This window comes from Eptesicus fuscus, chromosome 3 (genome assembly GCF_027574615.1).
Source record: "Eptesicus fuscus isolate TK198812 chromosome 3, DD_ASM_mEF_20220401, whole genome shotgun sequence".
Taxonomy (NCBI): Eukaryota; Metazoa; Chordata; class Mammalia; order Chiroptera; family Vespertilionidae; genus Eptesicus; species Eptesicus fuscus.
The window spans coordinates 22,018,276-22,037,758 of record NC_072475.1 but is presented as its reverse complement, the minus strand read 5'-3'; the positions used below and the strand labels follow the sequence as shown (position 1 = coordinate 22,037,758).

The following is a 19,483-nucleotide window of genomic DNA, read 5'->3' as shown; positions in this document are numbered from 1 at the left end:
ACCCCCTCCCATCTTTCGAAATCCCAGTATCCCAACTCCCCTCCCCTCAACCACTATGTTACCCCTCTGTGTCTATGAGTCTGTTTCTATTTTGTTTGTTTATTCTGTTCTTTAGATTCTACATATAAGTGAAATCATATAGCATTTGTCTTTCTCTGCTGACATTTCACTTAGCATAATACCCTCTAGGTCCATCCAAGCTGTCGCAAATGGTAGCATTTTGTTCTTTTTTTATGGCTGAGTAAAATTCCCTTGCATGTATGTAGCACAGCTCTCTTATCTACTCAAATATTGATGGACTCTTGGCTTGCTTCCATAGCTTGGTTATTGTATGTTCTTTATGTTTTTATATCATATCTATATTTGATGTCCGGACATGTCAAATATTTATAGTTAATTCTATAATACATGTCCCTTAACCATTTCTTTCAAGATCAGCAAGTACTAAGATTTAAATATTTAAAATATCTTCTTTGTGTGATATTGGTGACAGTTAATGACCTTTTAAGTGCCATTTGGCACTTATCCCATCTCCACTGTTGGATTTGGACTTAGTAAATGCTTACCTGTTATACAGCTGACTTGGATTTATTTTCAAGGCAACTCTGAGGGGGGGACTAAAATAATCTGCCATGAAGAAAGTGTTGTTTCCACAAAACTTCTCTATTCTGAGCCTGCAGTGTCGCTGATAACTGGTTTATTTCTTCCTCTTGGTATATGTAATATATATTATGTATATTAAATATATATAGACTTTAACAATACTTCATTTCACGAATTTCTATGAATACATAAAAATATTTGGACCATGTGGAAATTCAAATGTATTAATTAGGGAAATACCATTCTACTCTCATTAAGCATTCAGAAGTTTAGTTAGAGGTTTCAATTTCTAGAACCTGACAAAACGAGAGACTATACAAATGGAAATTCAAATAAACTACGGATGATTTTAAAAATCAGAAAGGGAAGGTGCACCTCGCCAAGGTGGGTCCCTTCTAGGTTGCCACAGTGAAGTGTGTAAGCTGCAAAGTGCAAGGAATAGTGACTTCTTCACAACTTGAAACAACCACAATATCCAGGCAAAATGCTTTGTGTCATTTATTGTGACTTCATTATATTGATGTTATTACGCAAGCGCAACAAAACAGATTTAGACAACAATCCTTGGCTGACCTATATTCTGCTGCCTAAGCTGAAAGGAGCTTGATAAACAGCAACCAAAAACAAACAAACCAACAACAAACCTCTGACAAGAATCAATTCAAACTGTGGGTCCCAAAAGCACTTCTCAGAATTCCAAGGCACATCTTCCAAAGGAAGATATAAAGACGTAAGACGCACTCTTGATTGACCTTAGCATTCAGAGTAAATAATGTGCTTACATTTCTATATAGTGGGGGACTCGAGATCCCAAGTAAAACATACAAGATGTAGAGCCACAAGCAAAGCATTTAAATTATGCCCAGAGTATCCTAAAAGCAGGTACACAGAAAGAGTAATAGCATTAAGGGACAGTCTAAACATACATTGGGATCTAAATATTTTAAGGGAAATTGGAGTCATTAGAAAAAATTGGATGGAGTATTTTTTTTTCCTGTGTCCTTGTTATTTTGGAGACCAATGAACATTAAGCATCTCTTTCTCGGGTGGGTAGTATTCCCTCATCAGGTAGCAAAAATCACTAGGATATGTTAAATTTTGAATAATGGTGATTTAAAATTTTTTTCTACATGACTTCAATATAGACTTAGTTACTTAGTTTCCATTTGGATTTCTGTCCCACAGAATGTCTTCTCTGACCAGTATAAGAGCATCTGCCTGTAGGAGGGGCCCATGGGCAGGTTCACCAGCGGGGGGTGGGGAGGGTTCCTCACTTTGGGTCAGGCCTTCCTGCCCACCAGCCTCTGCCCCATGCAGGGAGAAGGTGTCCTCCACGTTGTCACATGTCTGGTTCGTACCAAGCCTTGATCAAGTCTGGCATACTAAAGTTCGCCACCTGTGAAATCCCAAAGGGTTGAAGTTTCTTAGGTATATTTCAAAAAGCTAATAAAAATCTCTTCTTGAATTTTTTTTTTTATTGGGAAATCATTGAGGTAGTGGAGATTGCTTCCCAGTACATTCTCATTTCTTTTTTGAAGTAAAGTATTTCCTAGACCAGCTTCAGTACATCTATAATATCTTTGTGGAGGTTATAAGGTTAACGACAGTTGAAAACTGCAAAAATATTTCTAGAGTGACCCCAAAAATAGATCTAAACGAAAGAGTTTATGGCTCTAAAATGAAGAGTACCTTTTTTTTTTTTTTTTTTTTTTTTTTTTTTTTGCTTCTGTTGAAGTTCTATGTCAATTCTTCATCAATAATAACAGGGTTCGTATTGTCACTGGCAGCACAATGAACACCAGTACCCCAATCACACATCAATTCCGCAGGCTTCTACTCCCTGGTGCTTACAAACAAGCAAAGCAATGGTGAACAAGGGCCACTAGCGACTAAACTGATACCCAATGGCACACTGAAAGAAATTACTGTAGCTAAATAGTACTTCCTTGGCATTTAACCTCCAGAATACTTGTTTCTGGAATGCTCCACAATGAAAAGTATCCAGGAAAAAAACAACAACTATGTCCTTTACTTAGAACTCAGTATCACTAAGAACATCTGAGAAGAGACTAGCCAAGGGCTGCACCTGATGGACTGTGATTGGCTGGATCCATTATAGGAAAGGGAAGTACTGGGTTAATGGCGAGCCATACGTTTATAAGCTCAATGCCTCCATCCTAGTGCTGATCAACCTTGGGAGGGAACATCAGACAAGAAAGGAGAAACCGGCAGAGGTGACATAGTGTGATAGTGCAGATGAGGGTAGAGGAGATTAAAAGTGGTGCTAGTGGCAGCAGTAGCCAACAGGAATTAAAAGCAGTAACAAGGAGGGTGATCCAGTCCTCACAGAAGGAGAGAGGCGGCCAAAAGGCCTGCACTTGAGACAGATGAAAAGTGACCAAGAGAAATCCTGAAACAGGTCAAGCAAGGGTCCCATGATGGGGGCAAGAGGAATCATTTAATCTACAAATTCTTAATAAACACCTTCATTTCTAGGGACCAGGAGTACAAAACTGAATCATTCATACTGGTGCTCCAAGATAGTATGAATTGAGTCATTACCTCCTAAGAACCACAACTCATATGTCTGCATCTGGATCATTCACAGTTCAATCAGCAGCGCCAGTAAAGGCTCTCTGAGGAAAAACAAAATAACAAAACAAACAAACAAACAAAAAAACAAAACAGAAAACACGTGATCCACAAACCCTTAACTATACAGCACAGAAGGGCTCCTTCTCCATGGGCACTGGCTGGCTATGTGCTTACTGCGCCAGGTACTAATAAGAACATGAGAACTTCAAGAAGTGATGAGCAAATTGAATACCCTTATTTAGGGAGCTAGGAAACACCGGGATGTAGAACTTTAGCAAATATGAAAGGCAACGCCAAAAAACAAACACACAAACAAACAATACCAAAACACCCCACTATGTCTAAGTAGAAAACTTGGTCTCTTATCAATCACACTGTCACCCGCCGTGGGTTGAAAAAGGCAGAGTCAGTCCATGTAGTTTTAACCTCTGTGTTCTATTTTCAATGTTTTAAATTATGTTGCATCTGTGACAGGGAGACATCAGGAGACACCAGACCCACAGACATCTGAATGCAAGATTCAGGGTAAATCATTCCCACTTGTTTAACATCAAACTGATGAAGCATTTATTTAAAAACATTTGTGGAGTTATAACAGCAGAGGGAGAACCCACAGTTCCTTTCCTATTACAACCACATGTTAAGACAATAGACTTCAATAAAAAAATTACCTTCAAACACACTTTGTATGTGGGGGATTTTCTTTATCCCTTAACACTCCAGGTTGGAGAAACCATCGAGCACACATTCCTTTGCAAAACTTAATTTTCTTTTGAACCCTGCATTGACCCTCAGTTTAACATTGTTCCAAATGCAGTCTACTCTGCCCACACAAGATATTGCAGCTAAGCAAAACTGTTCTGGAAATCTCATAAATTGTCTGAGCTGCTCAATTTAGGCCTAAGGGAGTAAATTGAAGGGAGCTAGCCTGTCATACCGTTTTAGACTGTTTGCCACAGAAATTCAGGATTAATTCTAGATTGATTGAACTAGTTCTGGTGGTCACACACACACACACACACACACACACACACACACACACACACACCCTGCTATTTTAGTGACCTTTTACCAAGTAGTCCTTTTTCCTTAATTCTTGATGTCATGCTTTATTTAATATGCTTAAAGTGGGTTTTGTGTTGGGGTGAAGAGAGGTACAAGAGAGGAAACTGACTCAGTGGATTGCTAAGAACCCAGAGCTTTACTGAGGACTTCCACATACTTTATAATCCATTCCATTTTACAACACTATTCACTAGATGCCTGTATGCGCTGGCTGCAGCAGGTTCAGTATGGAATCGACAGAGGTAGACCCTTCTTCTTATGAAGGTTATGCTTCACGTGACACCATTTAAACTGTGAATGAGGCAGGTAAATTCCTGATGTCACCTTATGTTGATTTGGAAGTCTAATGCAAGCTGTGTGACCTTGGTCCAGTTTATCGATGCCTCAATTTCCTCATCTGTGAAATGGAGTTGCTATGAGAAATGAGTGAGAACAGCCAGCACGTATAAAAGGCCTACCACAGTGCCTGGTACACAACTGGGTGGTGTCCCCTTTCCTTCCTCAAAATAGTACCCAGTAGGAGAATGTGGAGTTGATTTTGTAGATTTGAGTAAATGTTCTCACCCTTATTATAGTTCAGACACCAGGGGGCAGTAGGAAACATGCCTGGTTAGTCTCCAGGAGAGAAATGGGGTCACTTTCATTGATACACAGCTGAAAAAACATTTCGTTTTTGTGCTGTTTCATAAATAAATGAAGAAACAAACACAAAAAAATTAAACAGTCATTTAAAGAAACAGTAATCAAAGTAAAGTAAATATAATGTTCAGTTATTCAACAAATATATTTTGAGTGTCTAATCTGTGCCAGCCTCTGGCGTGGTATGATGATTAAGTGAGTTACAACAGTACTGCCAAACAGTCACCAGGAACCACGTGCAGTTATTATTTGGGGAAGGGCGAGCTTTCAGAGTGGCCAGGAGAGAAAAAGTGGTATCTCTGAGGACTTGACTTTTCCTGCCTATCTCTTTCTTACTAGAGGAACACAAATCTTTATGATTTATCATTGGTTAATTTTTCAGTCACACAGGCCAATTAAAACAAAAGGAAATGAAATGGAATCTAAATGTGCCACATCCAAAAATTCTCAAAAGACTCGTTGGGATGATTAAGAGAAAAGTTATGTCTGATCCAAGTATGCCTTATCTCATTCAAATAACTCTAAAATGTTCTATTAGTTTTTAAATGATAAAATGTCTATTACAAGTAGAAGCATTAGAATAAGCCGTTACCGATCCTATGTTTTTCCTTCTGATTCTTTAACTTCTAGTACGTGGATTGTGAGAGCACGGTTGCATACCTGTTCATGCAGAGGACAACTGGAAAAATCTGGAGCAGTGAAAACACATGGACATCTGTGAATGTAAAATCCAAAGTCACTCTTACCCAACATCTATAATGCAGTATATGAAGGTGTCAGAGTCATTTTCATGATTAAATGCATTAACAAGGTATTTTAAAAAGTTAAGAATCTTCCACTTTAATTTTTTTCCATATGAATGCTGTCACAGAGAAGTTTGCCTATAGCCACTGACTGTATTTTTTAATGATTTCTCTCATTGTGGAGTATCTGTCAGCCTCCATGGATCATTCCTCAGCCTTAGTATAGAAAAGAATAAGATATTCCCTAACGGCAACATATCACATGCAGCTACCTTGAGGCAAGAAAATATTAAAACTCGATGAAGGCAAGAAATTAAAACTGGATGTAGATTTAAAAACAGAACTTCTGAAAAACAGACTGGCCTCTATTCTACTCTAAATCAGTTGCAACATTGAGAGGGTTATCATATAAAATACAGGATTTTCATGTCACATTTAAAGCAGACTATACTAAAAAGTTAATCCTTGTTTATCTGAAAGCCACATTTAATTGGTTGTCCTATATTTTTATTTGCTAAAACAGGCAAGCCTATACATAGGACACACACATAACATAGAATCTTCACTCTTTGAAGACAAATACTGAAAAAACTGTGCCTGAATAGGCACCTGGCTAGCAGCTTATGATTATGAAATTTGTCTGGTCCCTAGCTATCCAGCATAGCAGAAAGCCCCAAGAAAGTGCTTTACTTACTTTTCCAGCAATATCTCATCCATGAATGTTTATATTATAGAGTGATTCAGGATGACTTGGAGAAACCAATCACTCTCTGTTCTTAAAAACTGGACTAACTGCAAATAAAATAGCCAATCTTTGCTAATCCTATATAATAAAAACCTAGGTGGTATTGCGTGACACCCTTGCATGACGTTGTCACAAGATGGCTACCATGACATCGTCACAAGATGGCCACCACAAAGATGGCCGGCCTCACACTGTCATAAGATGGCCACCACAATATGGCTGTCACAAGATGGCCATCACAAGATGGCCACCATAAGATGGTCACCACTAGATGGCCGGCAGTAGAGGGCAGTTGGGGACAAGATCAGGCCAGCAGGGGAGGGGAGTTGAGGGCGACCAGGCCAGCAGGGGAGGGCAGTAAGGGGCAATCGGGCCATCAGGGGAGCAGTTAGGCATTGATCAGGCTGAAAGGAGAGTGGTTAGGGGGTGATCAGGCTGGCAGGCAGAAGCAGTTAGGGGCAATCAGGCAGGCAGGCAGGTGAGTGGTTGAGAGCCAGCAGTCCTGGATTGTGAGAGGGATGGAATTGGGCCTAAATGGGCAGTTGGACATCCCTTGAGGGGTCTCAGATTGGAGAGGGTTCAGGCTGGCTGAGGGACACCCTCCCGCCATGCATGAATTTTGTGTACCAGGCCTCTAGTATCCAATAACAAAGGAGAATGAGACAAGTGCCAAATGAAAAATTCAATGTAAAATTGACAAGTACTGGTTGCCTATCATGTTCTAGGCAGGATGATATGTGCTAGGCACAGACTGGTGGACCAGAGTTATGTAGTCCTGACTCCACAGAATTTGCAGTCTGGCTAGGAAGGTGGATAAGGGCTAAGACAGGGTGCCTGGGAGCACTCAGTGTGAGTACTTTACCTCTTTGGGCCCAAGGAGTGAGATGGGGGAGGGAGACGTGTGTGCAGGACGATGTGGTGCTTAGAAAAGGCTCCCCAGTTTCTGCCTCCAAACTAAACAATTTTAAGAGTATAACTAGAGAAACATTATCTAAGCTTCAAAACTCTGTGCTAAGTCCAGTGAGGGATACAAAGGTACACTGCATACATAAATGAACTGCAATTTAAATTTAATAAAGGATATACTATGGTTAAGCCTCTTCTGGGGACATACATAAAATATTACGGGAGTGAGGAAAGTGATCATAGTTTAGAGTTCTAAAGAGGAGGAAGCTATGAGATAAAAAGAGTTCCAGAAATCTGCAGATGGGTCATCTTGAGTCTTTGGTTGAATATTAATCCAAGGTAGGGCAATACTCCATGAGGCCTGGCAAAGAATAACCACCATGGAAAGAAAAAACTACTTGGGAATTAACTATGAAGCTATTGGAGCTCATATAGCACTAGCAGACATGTGAGTTCTGATGCTGTAGAGAAACAGGCAGGGCAGAAAGACCTCATTGCATAACAGGACCCTTCAGTAGACTCCAAAAAGGCCATGCTTTGGGAGTAGGGGTAAACTAGCCTTAAAGGATGTCTAAAATTTAAAAGACTAACCATACCAAGTCTTGGTGAGCATGTGGACCAACTGATTCTCAGACATTGATGATGGGAGTGTCAGGTGTTTCAAGCACTCAAAAAGAGGTTTGGATTTTTTTTTTTTACTGGTAATTATTTACCTAAGAAAAATGAAAACTTTCCCACACAAAGAATTATACACAAATGCTTATAAGAGCTTTATTAATAATTGCCAAAAATTGAAAACAACTCAAATGTTATCAGTGGGTGACTGGATAAAAACGTGTGGCTTAGTCATACAAATAAAAACTACTCAGGATTAAATAAGAATGAGTTACTGATATACTAACAAAATGAGCAAATCTCAAACACATACTGAGCAGAAGAAGCTAGCCCCAAAAGATTAGACATGCTGTATGTGTAAGAAATTCTAAAATGGAAATACTAATTGGTGTGAGAAAACCGATTAGTAGTTGCCTGGAGAATCTGGCCACTTTTGAAGAGCTGCTAGTTTCGAGAAAGAGATTGTGTGTTTAGAGAACCTGGCATTTGGAGGACCTGGTGTGTTTATTTGACCTCTAATTTGGGGCTTTTGGGGTAGTAGTTAGCTCCTAAAATGCTAATAATGAGGAAAAAACACATACAAGCAAATCAGCTTACATTTCTCTTCACTGCTTCTTCCAACTTCCTTGAGCCCTGGTAGCATGGAGTCTGATTGTTGGTTTGGAATCTGAAGTAGTACCGAGGCCTATCTTATTTATCAAAGTGCTGCAAGCTTAGGTCCTGAAGAATGTGTTTTAAAAATGAGTGTGGATTAAAAGAAATTGTATTTAAAATAGAGCTTAAAGGTAGAGCCTTTCAGACTCTTTCAGGCTCAGGGAGGAAAAACAATTCATGCATAAGTATCTTGGAAGTTTGATTTAGAATTTGAAGATTGAAACCTCTTCTTTTTTACCATTCCCAAACATGCCACTTCTTTTAACATGTATATTAAGAAAAAGCACAGAGCACATCAAGGTGGAAAAACAAATTTCCTAAGTTTTAGACCACGTTTCATCATTGTATACCTCACGAAATTTACTCTCCCACACATAAAGTGCAGCAATAAGCTATTAATCACCTTAAGAGATGTTATCAACTTTATTAGTATGAAAATTTAGATCCTATCTATCAAATCCTGCAAGGTTTTGTTTGTAGCTAATAATCAAAATGTGTATTTTTCTTTTTGACATTACATTCAGCTTTGAGATACACACACACACACACACACACACACACACACACACACATTTTACTAGTACTCTCCATTTTCAACCTCTCAGTAATCTTTTATTGTCAAAACAAAACTGTTAGGAAATGAGAGTCTTCAGTTTAATCTTTTGTAAACTCTCCTAAATTGTTCTCTAAGTTGTACAAAAGGAGAACGCTCACACATTTCATGTAAATAATGTCATCAGTAGGCTCTTACTAATAGTTCAAACTGTGTGGTTCTACCATGATTCTGGTGTGCTCAGAAATAAATTCAAGATGTATATTATGCATCAAAGAATATACTTGTACTTGGGTCAGTCCAGCTTTCTGACTGACCATTTACAAATAGCTACCATGTAGGATGGCCCAACAGATTTTGCTGTTGTTAATACTTTATATAATTTTTAAGAACTGCTGTTGGTTAAGTGTAAAAACATTGCTATAAAGATCTCCACAGTATTCCCTCCACTATGATGTGGCGCTATGACATCCGTATTTTTCCAAAGATTTATTTTAGTTCTAAATAAAATCCAATCTCAGCAGATTGCAATCATGATATGAATGGATCAAAGCTATCCAAACATCGAAAAAGGAAATATTACTCACTGGAAATTCTGTACCGATCCTCTTACTTGCTTGAAGAGTTTTCACAGTTTCCTCAGACAACATAAAAACAATGAACTAAAGTCTGCTGAATGGAAAACACGAATTAAGACAAAGTTAGAAGTATCAGATAAAGAATTTCCATAGCAAAAAATATTTCCCATCTTATTCTTCCTCTGAGCTATGCTGGTCAAATACTTTATAACACACTATATTCCCCTTTCTCTCACAGAACCTGAAATTCATAATAGGGTACAGGATGGAGACCTGGTGTTGTCTGACTGCCATGTATAAATTGCCAAGCACACCATTGCCAGTGACCTGGAGAGAGAATCTGGGAACTCTGAAGGGCATGCTGAGAATTAGTTTAAGTACAATAGGAACCCAAGTCAACCAAAGGGCAAGAATACCATCAGCCTGGAGAACTCAAGAGTGAAAGTCCACTTAAAAGATAGAAATAAAAAATTATCCCAAATGAAACATTCATCCTTATTTCTTGATCTCCCCTTGAATCAATCCCCTCCAAAGGGGTTGGTTGGCCAAACCTAACTCTCCATACCCATCACCTAAGTCTTGCTACATACCAGAGTCTAGTTCTTGCTACTGAATTGTGCAGATGAGTAGTGGCAACATCATCTGGGAGCTTGTTAGAAATGCAGAAGGTCAAGCTCCAACCAGACCTACAGAACCAAAAACTGCAATTCAACAAGATTTCCAGATGATTCCTATCATATTTACATGTGAGAAGCACTGCTGTGGTTCATGTACTACGTCAATTGGGCACTTTCTTATTTGTCTCCATTCAGACTATTCATTGAGCAACTACGATGTGCCAGGCACTGCTTTGTATCTATATTCTCTAATCTTCACAAGGTAGAAATTTTTATGACTCATTTATATATGCTTGAACTGAGACTCAGAGATTTTCACCGTCTCTCCTAAGCAGTCAAGAAGGGATCAAGAGTCTCCAAAGCAGGGCTGTACTCCTCATTTCCAGAACTGAGGCTCCCAAACGGTTAAGGAGGCAGAGCCCAAAGTCATGGTAGTCTCTCCGAAGAACACCAGGAAATACAAGATAAATATCACATGAATGAGGAGCATCTTAGCTAGCGGGATACAGCACTAAACTGAATTTTTATTCACGTGAATAAAAATATTCATTTTTCCTTCATTATGGCCATGGTGCCATCTGTGGAAGGGTCATGGGTAGACAATAGAAAGAACCACTCTCTTAGCCAGGACCAGAGTATGTGTACATTTCGATAAAGGAAGTCAAGCTGTCACACCTTACAATGAGCAGTTTCTTGAATCTCACCCTTAATATCCACCTGTTCCTTGATCACACACTTGGCCTTCTGCTCACCCTCACAAGCCAACAAGCTGGAGCAGGCACCAAAGCTTTAGGAAACATGAGTGAAAAAGTACTTAAAGGTAAGACAATTGTGTTACTTTAATCCTCCTCCCCCCCCCACCACCACCATATGATTTGGATGAGACCACACCTGGCCCATTTTGGCAGTCAGATATTGTGGGGTGCAGCTCCTAAAGTTTGAGAAGTTCACTACTGTATTTGGGCAATTTATGATGCAGAGAAGCAGTCTCTTGGTCCTGGAAAGCCTTCCTGCCTAAATAGGTCAATACAAAAATCACATACTCTCTGTACATCTCCACCCCCTAAAAGTACCCACAGTCATCCATAGACCATTAATGGCAACCAGGTGAGACAGCCTGCTCCCTCAACCGCTATAGGTGTTAAGTACCTACAGGCCAGGAATGAGATCTAAATCATGACATCCCCTCCTCTTTCTCTCACCTTTCCCAGACTTCCATGCATTCAGTGAGGATGTTTTAAATAAGATAACGTTATTATACCATTACCATTCATCAAGTGCCTCCTACCTTGTGCTAGACACTGCTCCAGGGGCCGGATTAAATGAGACACCTCTATGAAGGTACCAAGCATAACAGAAGCTCTTAGGGCCACACCCATCTGGCACACAGATGTTGCAATCATCATCATCAGAGTCCAGATGCCATCTCTCCCTTTAGTGGGAGTTCACGCCAGCACTTAATGAAGAGAGAATCTAAAAGGAATGGCAATAAAAAAAGGTGAAAGAGATATCTTACCCTCAGAACACAATAACTGTTCTCTCCACCCTCCTAAGTCCCTTTCACTTTCCACTTTTTCCTCCAGCCATGCCACACATGCTTCCATTCAAGACGGAAACATCCAGCGAGCAGGGTCTTTGATCGACTCCTTGTGCCCCGCTCTGCTGAATGAGGCTCCCTTTCATCCCTTACCATCACCCCAGCTCCTGTTCCCGCATAGGGCCAATCCCTCCTGAGTGGACTATCTTCTCTCTGCTCCCTTCAAATGGTCATCCCCATCTCTCACTTGAGCTACTATCTTGTCAGTGGCTGGACAGGGCTGAGGTAAAAACCTCCCATCCCCAGAATCTATGCTCCATCTAAAACACTCTTCTTGCTCATTCTCAGCACATGCATCTTTCCTCCACACTGACATGTCTCCCCAATGAACGGACAGCCTAAGTCTACTGTCACACAGAGACACTGCTAGTTTTTTAATAAGACAATTCTTCATAGTGTCAGGCTATCTCAGGAATCGTAGTACATCTGGCAACCCTGGCCTTGATCATTAAATTTGAGTAGTACCCCAGTGTTTGTGACAATCACAACTGACCACATATTTCCAAAAAGAGATGGGCTAGGAGACTACATGGATGGGGCAGCCTCATTAATTTTATTTTTCAATTGAATTTGACTACCATATTTTCTTCTCATTACACTTAACAGTGCCCAACTTCATTTGCCTCTCCTATTGCATCTCCTTTTTTTTTTTTTTTTTTTTTTTTGCATTTCATACTTTGTTAATTCCTTTTGTGATTTTCAGCTGACCTTGGTGCACTAAGACAGACAAGGGGTTTTGCCTACACTTGGGCTAGCACTTTAAATCCTTGTAGCATTCTGTGGCCAAAAGACAATAGTAATCTATGTAAGGGAACTCTGAGGGGAAGGGAAAACACCATGGGATAGGTCAGAACTGCTTGGCCCACCATCTCCTCCCATCTTCCGGGCTAAACCTTGATGAGGCTTGCATTTTGTTTTAATAAGGGTGGCAATCCCTTATCCCCCTACTGCTTAAGAGGATGGACTATGGAGCCAGATTGATGAATTCTGACTTAGTCAGATTGGGCTGCCATAACAAACTGCAGACGGGCTGGTTTAATCAACAGAAGTTTATTTCTCACAGTTCTGGAGGTTGCGAAGTCCAAGATCAGGTTTCTAACAGTGTTTGGTTTCCGATAGCTATCTTCCTTGCTTGCTGATAGCTACCTTCTCACTATGGCTTCACATAGTCTTTCCTCTGTGGTGAGTGCAAAGAGAGAGAAAAACAGGGAGGGAGGGAGGAAGGGAGGGAGGGAGGGAGGGAGGGAGAGAGAGAGCAGGTTCTCTTTTGTCTCTTCCTATAAGGGAATTAATCCCACCATGAGGACTCTACCCTCATGACTTTAAACCTAATTATCTCCCAAAGGCCCCATCTCCAAATATCATAACATGGGGGGGAGGGGTTAGGGTTTTAACATAGGGTTTTGGAGAGATACAAACATTCAGCTCATAACAAATCCAATTCTGGTTCTGCCACTTATAAGCTAAGTGACCTTGGATGAGTTACTTAAGTTCTCTCTACCTCATTTGCCTCGTCTATAAAATGGGGATCATTTAAAAAAAAACTACCCCATAAGGTTATTGTGAAGATTAAATAATTTAATAGATGTAATGTGCTTTAAAAATGTTAGTTGTTGTTAACATTATTTCCCAAAAGAATGCTTTATACTTCCAGTACAAGCCTATTTTATTCATCTTGCAATATCCTTTATTCACGCCTACCTCAATGTCTTTGCTCATGTTATTCTGTTTCCTGGAATGCCCTCTTGTAACTATTATTCAAGTGTCTCCTAAAGTTCTATTCCTTCTATGTAGCATTCTCTGAGCATGACCTTTCTGTTGTTGGAGCTTCCATAGTTCTTATGGTCAGTATCATATTTTGGTAGTTATTATATATGGCCCACCACTTATTGTTTAATCGTTTAAGTATATGGACATGTTCATTGAAAAACTACAATTGAGCACCCACTATATACCAAGCATTAGGGAAACAATGATGAGTAAAGCATGGCCCTTGCCCCTAAGTTCCTTGTAACAGGAGAAAATTCCATTCCTCAGATGCCTCCAGGGTCAGCCCAGAGCCAAGCATGAGGTGAACATTTAAAAATTTACCTGTAGCCGAAACTGGTTTGGCTCAGTGGATAGAGCGTCGATCTGTGGACTGAAAGGTCCCAGGTTCGATTCCAGTCAAGGGCATGTACATTGGTTGCGGGCACATCCCCGGTGGGGGGAGTGCAGGAGGCAGCTGGTCGATGTTTCTCTCTCATTGATGTTTCTAGCTCTCTGTCCCTCTCCCTTCCTCTCTGTAAAAAATCAATAAAATATATTTTAAAAAAAATTTACCTGTAACAGTACACCCAGGGATGTCTTTGGAAAACAAACCATCACCACCCTGCAAACCCAATTTGTACAGTGTTCAGTCATTACTGTACCTCAATCTTCATCTTAAGCACTGAAATAACCCCAAGTGGAAACCTCATCATTACAACTGCACCAAGAATTTAAAAATGGCAGTTTCTCAGCAGATGGAGGGGCTCAAATCCATCTGGGTATCATGTTTAATCATGTATTTCCTTCCCCAGAAGAATGTGTCACCATTTGTCTCTTCTCTACAAAGATATCCAGGGCATTAAATCACAAAGGAGAGAAGAGACAAGAAGAGAATGGATTTAGGATCACTTAGTAATTGCCTCAGGGCTTGCACATAGAATATACAAGAAGAAGGAAAGTGAAGACACAATCACTTTTAATAGTCCCTTGGAAAAACTCCATCCCCAAGTGTCCTTCATTCTTGCTGCTATTTGTTGAAGGTTTGCAAAGCTGACTAAGAGTGTTTTATGCTAATTGGCTTTATCTGACATCTCTTTATCATTTGAAATTAATAGACCGCCTAGTAGATACAAGGTCAATGGAATACCTTCTCCACCTCAGATTTGCAACTTGGCGTTTTCCCCAAAACACCACTTTCATCTTTATACAAGCAGTCGTGTCTATAAAGTCTTCTAAGAAAGGCATGCTGTCTAATCCCATCAACCCATTTGTGACCCAGTCCAGAGGGAAATTGTAGAAGCTGTTCCGCTCCTCGCTTGCTCCTAAATGCCCAACAGATTTGACATCCTCTTAGCATGATGGGGAGACAGCAGCCTGATGTGCCAACACCAGCAACAGCTAGCCCCATAGCAAAGCCCCTTCTTTAACGCTTTGGGATGATGCCACCTGAGAGAAAGAAAACAATGTGAAGTAGAACAAAACTCCACCCCAGGGTACAGAGATGATAGAGGTCATCTCTCTCCTCTTGCTTCTCTCTTTCTAGGAATACAGACTGAGAGGACACTTGGAAAGGAGGGATGGAATGTAAGACTGGAAAGCCTCTTGGCTAAAGGAAGGCCTCTCTGGGTATCTGTGAAGGGCAAGAGGAGAGGAGAGAAAAGAAAGTAGATAGGGTGACTGTTTTGACTTTCAAGGAAAAAAGTCAAGAGAACCTGCAGGGTTTTTTCTGTTTGTCCAACTTAGGTCATAGAAGAGACGGGAGAATTGAGGGAGGGAGGTTGAATGTGAGCCCATGATGGTAACTCCATAGACTCTAAGCTCCAAGAGCTTCAAAGGCTCCGTAGTCTTAAATGGTTTTATTCCAGAACTTAAGACACACACAGGATCTAAAAAAAATCAAAAGAACAAAACAAAACTCAATACATGTTATATATGTCCTCTCCCTGCATCCCACCCCCAAAATTATCACTATCCTGGATTTACCACTGCACACTTTTCCATGCCTTTGCTACATGTCAATTGCTTTGCATGTTTTTAAAATATATATCTTTATTGCTTTCAGAGAGAGAGATAAAGAGAGAGAGAGAGAGAGAAATATCAATGATGAGAGAGAATCATTGATTGGCTGCCTCCTGCATGCCCCCCAATAGGGATCAAGCCTGCAACCTGGGCATGTCCCCTGACCAGGAATTGAACCATGACCTCCTGGTTCATAGGTCTATGTTCAACTAATGAGCCACACTGGCAAGCTGCTTTGCATGTTTTTAAATCACATTTACACCTGTATCAGGAAAAAAAAATTAAAGCAAGTTATTCCTCTATCACATAAAGAAATCTGAAAATAGGCCAATCCAGGACCGATATGGTGACACCCAAGAATCTGTTTCATCCTAGCTCATGGCTTCCATTTTAAACGTCATCTAAAGTTTGTTGCTTGAGTTTTACCCATTAAGTTTACATAATGGCAAATAAGGGCAAAAAAAGGTCATTAGCAGCTGAGCAGAACCCTTTTAAGATGTTCCGAAGTCCAAGTCATCACTTCCAGTTACAGCTCATTGGCCAGAACTAAATCACATGACCATACAAAGGTCCCCTTTATTCTGGGAAGCAATTTGCTAAGTAATATTGGTAATCTATTACAAAGAAGAAAGTAAAGAATGGTTTAGGCAACTGTAGTCTCTGCAAAGATTCATGGTCTATATATGTTTCTTTTTGTTTAATTTCATTTCTGAGATTCGTCACCAGTTACAACTCTGGTTCATTAATTTTCACTGCTATTTCCTTCCTTCCTTCTTTCCTTTTTATTAATGATTAATAGATTTATTAAACAATAATACATATAGTCATCATTGACAGGCTTAATATGAGATGTTAAATGTTTTACTCAATTTTCCTTCCTGGATAAGTTTTTCTTTCCTATCTCTGTCCGTTTTAAAAACGTAATACCAGAAGATAAGAGGCCCAATTCCAACCACAGCTCCTAGGAGTGAGTTCTTGGGAGTGGGTCTAAAATTGGGACAGATATTTGCTGTTCTTGTGTAGGTCCAACCAGTCAAAGCAGGATCTTCAATGAGCCCCCGGGTGGTTGGGGTCCTTGTACTGAAGCAGGTACTCCCCTTTTAAGCTGGGATCTTATGGCCACCGTGTGGTTTGCGCCTTCGGACTTCTGGAGATATGTCATATTCAGCTGGGTCAAGGGTAGGGGGTAAAGTGGCCAGGCACCAGGCTTGTACTTAGGTTAAGCCTTTTCTTCCCTCTCATATTCTTTCTTCTGTCCCTCCCTCCCTCCTTCCATCCCTCCCTTCATTTGTCCCTCCTTCTCTTTCTTCTCTTTCTCCTTCCTTTTTCTTTTTCTTTCTTTCTTTCTTTCTTTCTTTCTTTCTTTCTTTCTTTCTTTCTTTCTTTTCTTTTCTTTCTTTCTTTCTTTCTTCCTTCCTTCCTTCCTTCCTTCCTTCCTTCCTTCCTTCCTTCCTTTCTTTCATTCTCTCTCTCTCTCTCTCTCTCTCTCTCTCTCTCTCTCTCTCTCTCATTTGTTCTTTCTTGTTTTCTTTCTCTCTCTTTCATTATACCTACCTGAATCTCCAGTTCATCGATCAATAATGAATACAAGCAGTGGTAGCAGGTCTTTTGGCTTCATTCCTAATTTCAAAGACAATTTTTCTAACATTTCACCAGTTTGAAGTTTGCTACAGGTTTTCATAAGGTTTTGTATTCAGCCCCCTTTTATTTCCCCTTAGAGCAAATATTTATTTAACATTTGCAGCATGAAAGGTGCTAGTTGCTATGAAGTAGTCATAGACATACAAGACATGATTCCTACCTCAAGAAACTAACAGGATCATTAGTGATATGAAATACATACAAATAACTTAATACAGATTAAAAGGTGACAAATGAAAGACACAAATCAAGCATGTAGATGCTGCATCATCTCTTTGAAGGATTCAGTTCAATAAATATTGAGTACCTACTCTGTGCAATGATTAGGGAAGGCTCTATAAGAGGTTATTTGAATCTCAGAAATGTTTCTTAAAATTAAATGAATAAACTCTTAGGTTAGTAGTAAGGATAAGTTTGTGTTTAGTACTTTGATTATTTAATGATTTACCTCTAGAAACCCTAAGCTTTTAAGAAGAGGAAAAGGCCAATTTTATCCCCATGATAGAGCTAAACTCTAAAATGTACAATACTATATATATATAATATGTCAGTATTATGGAAAATAATGTTTCAGCTACAAAGTTATATTTTAGACATAAATTTAAGATGTAATGCTATCTTTACAGAAATGGGGACAAAAAATGCTGCCCATAAATAATTGCTTTTAATGCCTTTAAAACTTGATTTTGGGGGTAATTTTGTAGTTAAATTCAATTGAGTAAGCTGCAAGGAAAATATAATCATCCTCTAGGGCTTGGATAAAACCATTTTTTGGTATGTTTTTCTCATTATGAGTAATTACAGGTAAAACTTGATTGTACCCTCTTTTGAGTATCATTAAAAAAGTAAATATCCACTTTCCTAAATCATTGTACTTGGCAATGTTACATATGTATTACCACATAGAAAGAAAAAAAAAAAAGGACTTCCAATGTTTCCCATACAAAACATCTATCAATCTTATTATTGTTAATATTCTGTCGTTAAAATCTTGACTAGCTCGGTTGTGTGTGAAAAGTGAGAAAAAGCAGAACCTGATTCTCTGGGGGTAAAGTGTAATAAAACTAGAGGGGGAAAAACACACAAAAGAATGATGGGAATGATCAACAGTTTCCCACGGCACTAGATGAAGAAAGATGTCTGAGAAGTGTCCATTCCATTGGGTCAGTAGGAATCTGCTGGTCACCTTACTAAGACCAGTTTTGGTGAAGTGATGGGACTGGGAAGAAAGCCTTGAAAGATGAAGGGGGGGGGGGGGAGAGGAGACAGTGAGCACAGACAACTCTTTCCAGCGGTGAGTCTGCCGCTGTATCTCAGATTCCCTAAGGGAAGTTGGAGTACCAGAAATCAATGGTTCCCTAATACCAATCATTGATCGATTGCATACGGTGCATAAAAGAATTGTCACTGCTCCAAATCAAAGTGAGAAAGCTATGGATTGGTAGGAAATGATTCATAAAACTACATTTATTCGGTTTAAAGAACTGGCTTTTACTCTGAAATGATGGTTCCCCTTCTCTTGGAGGAGGTGGGGTGGGAAAGTAGGAGAAAACTCCATTTCCTCTATAAATGATGATATAATAATGGGAATGGAGGTGGGAAAGTGGGAGAAAACACCATTTCCTCTATAAAATGATGGGGAAAGTAGAAATATTTTGGTGATGGCTGTTTTTCTTTTTGGTAAAAATGTTCTAATTTAGTAAAATTTTAATAGTTGGAGTTGTATATTTCTTTCCTTTCATTTCTGTTGTCTTGGTTTTCTGCTGGCCTAGGATTCCCAAAGTCTTTGAATCAGATTTCTTTACCCAGAAGAGAGACTGCCTTGGATAAACCGTTACCATGGCAAACCTACCTGGGATACCCCACTTCCTCTCAGGAGCCTGTCTTCTTCTTCCCAAGTCTGCCTCCTCAGCTGCCCTGCCCCAGGGAGCACGCAGGTCCCCCAAGGAGGCACGCCTTTGTCTTAGGCCAGCAGCAGGGAGCGGCTGCACAGAGGAGAGCACGGCATTAACTCTAGTAGGGCTTCTCACCACCAGCTCCGGGCTGCTCAGAACCCTGCACAGTCCTACCGGGCATCTGTCCTACAGCAGCTCTGCCAGGTCTTTTGGGGGTTGTGGTGGGTAAACAGTTGTTCCATTTAGACTAGTTCAGTTTGAGATGGCAA

The 19,483-nt window shown here is 39.9% G+C and overlaps 1 long non-coding RNA gene and 1 pseudogene across 1 annotated transcript in view; one reads left to right on the top strand and one right to left on the bottom strand.

Moving 5' to 3' along the window:
• Positions 1 to 5,672, top strand: part of LOC129147722 (uncharacterized) — a 33,708-nt gene extending 28,036 nt beyond the window's left edge. Inside the window, exon 3 of the long non-coding RNA XR_008554992.1 lies at positions 5,533 to 5,672. This is a non-coding gene — a long non-coding RNA (uncharacterized LOC129147722). The remainder of the gene's footprint in view (positions 1 to 5,532) is intronic.
• Positions 5,673 to 12,194: 6,522 nt separating this feature from the next.
• LOC114231778 (NADH dehydrogenase [ubiquinone] 1 beta subcomplex subunit 4-like) lies at positions 12,195 to 19,160 on the bottom strand (annotated as a pseudogene).
• Positions 19,161 to 19,483: the final 323 nt, after the last annotated feature.